Raw genomic sequence first — 1,744 nt, 5'->3', positions numbered from 1 at the left:
TTTTAAAATAAAATTTTAGTATATGACATTATTTTATGTACAGTAAATAATTCTGATCAAGTATTCAATTTAACTGTGCATTCTACTCATTTTTATTATTATTTGTTTTTGAAGAGAATGGCAAGGATATGTAATGAAGATGTATGCCTTGCAGATAGTGCAAGTTCGCACACTATTCTCAAAAGTGATATATATTTTACCCATCTTGTGCCAAAAGAGGAATATGTTAATACTATTATTGGCTCAGGTAATGTGATAGAAGGCTCTGGAAGAGCTATAATTTTATTTTCTAGAGGAACAAAATTTATAATAAATAATGCACTATTATCTACCAAGTCTCTGAGGAACTTGTTGAGTTTCAAAGATATTCGCTGAAATGGATATCATGTTGAGACGATGAATGAGGGAAATCATGAGTATTTATGTATCACAACTCATGATTCAAATAAGAAAGTTATATTAGAAAAATTACCCTCACTTTCATCTGGGTTATATTATACCAAGATTAGTGCAATTGAATCACATGCCACTGTAAACCAGAAGTTTACTAGCCCAAATGAATTCATAACTTGGCACGACCGATTGGGTCATCCGGTGGTCACATGTGTGCTTATTATCTTCTCGCAACCTGGCGTTTGCGAGATTATTGGCTCAAATTATTCGATTAAAAGCACAATTTCCAGAAAATCCAATCAAAGCAATTCGTCTTGATAATGCTGGTGAATTTACTTCCCAAGCTTTTGATACTTATTGTATGGCTAATCGTATAAGTGTTGAACATCTAGTAGCTCATGTTCACACACAAAATGGGTTAGCAGAATCACTTATTAAACGCCTCCAATTAATTGCTAGACCCTTACTTATGAGAACAAATCTCCCAACTTCGGTTTGGGGACATGCTGTTTTACATGCCGCAGCACTTATTCGTTTGAGGCCAACGAGTTACCATCAGTTCTCTCCTATGCAATTAGCTTTTGGCCGGCAGCTAAATGTTTTCCATTTAAGAATATTTGGGTGTGCGATATATGTTCCCATTGCACCACCTAATCACACCAAAATGGGACCCCAAAGAAAAATTGGGAATATATGTTGGATATGATTCTCCCTCTATAGTGAGGTATCTTGAGATACAAACTGGAGATGTATTTAAAGTCCGGTTTGCGGATTGTCATTTTGATGAATCAAAATTTCCAACATTAGGGGGAGAGAAGAAGCTTCCTGAAAAGGAACTTAATTGGAATGCGTCATCGTTGATGCATTTAGATCCTCGATCAGGGCAATGTGAACTAGAAGTTCAAAAGATTATACATTTGCAAAGAATAGTAAATGAATTGCCTGATGCATTTTTCGATACAAAGAGGATAACCAAATCTTATATACCAGCAGAAAATGCTCCAATTCGAATTGATGTCCCAGTAGGACAAGTAACCACTGAAGCAAATTCACGCCAGAAGCGTGGCAGGCCTGTCGGTTCCAAAGACAAAAATCTTCGAAAGAGAAAAGAGGTAAATAATATTCCTGTTGAAAAATACATAGTAGAGACACCTGCAGTTGTCCAAAATCATGATATAACGCCAGAAGACGTTCAGGTACCTGAAAATAGTGAAAATGATGAGATCTCGATAAATTATGTCTTTACAGGAGAAGAAATGGGACCAAAATAAGACAATTTTCAATAAAATATTTACATATAATGTGACATTAAATATCATGCATGAAAGTAAGGATCCTGATCCAAGATCAG

The sequence above is a fragment of the Arachis duranensis genome, chromosome 5 (assembly GCF_000817695.3).
Source record: "Arachis duranensis cultivar V14167 chromosome 5, aradu.V14167.gnm2.J7QH, whole genome shotgun sequence".
In the NCBI taxonomy this organism is placed as follows: Eukaryota; Viridiplantae; Streptophyta; class Magnoliopsida; order Fabales; family Fabaceae; genus Arachis; species Arachis duranensis.
Note: the sequence above shows the minus strand (reverse complement) of the source record.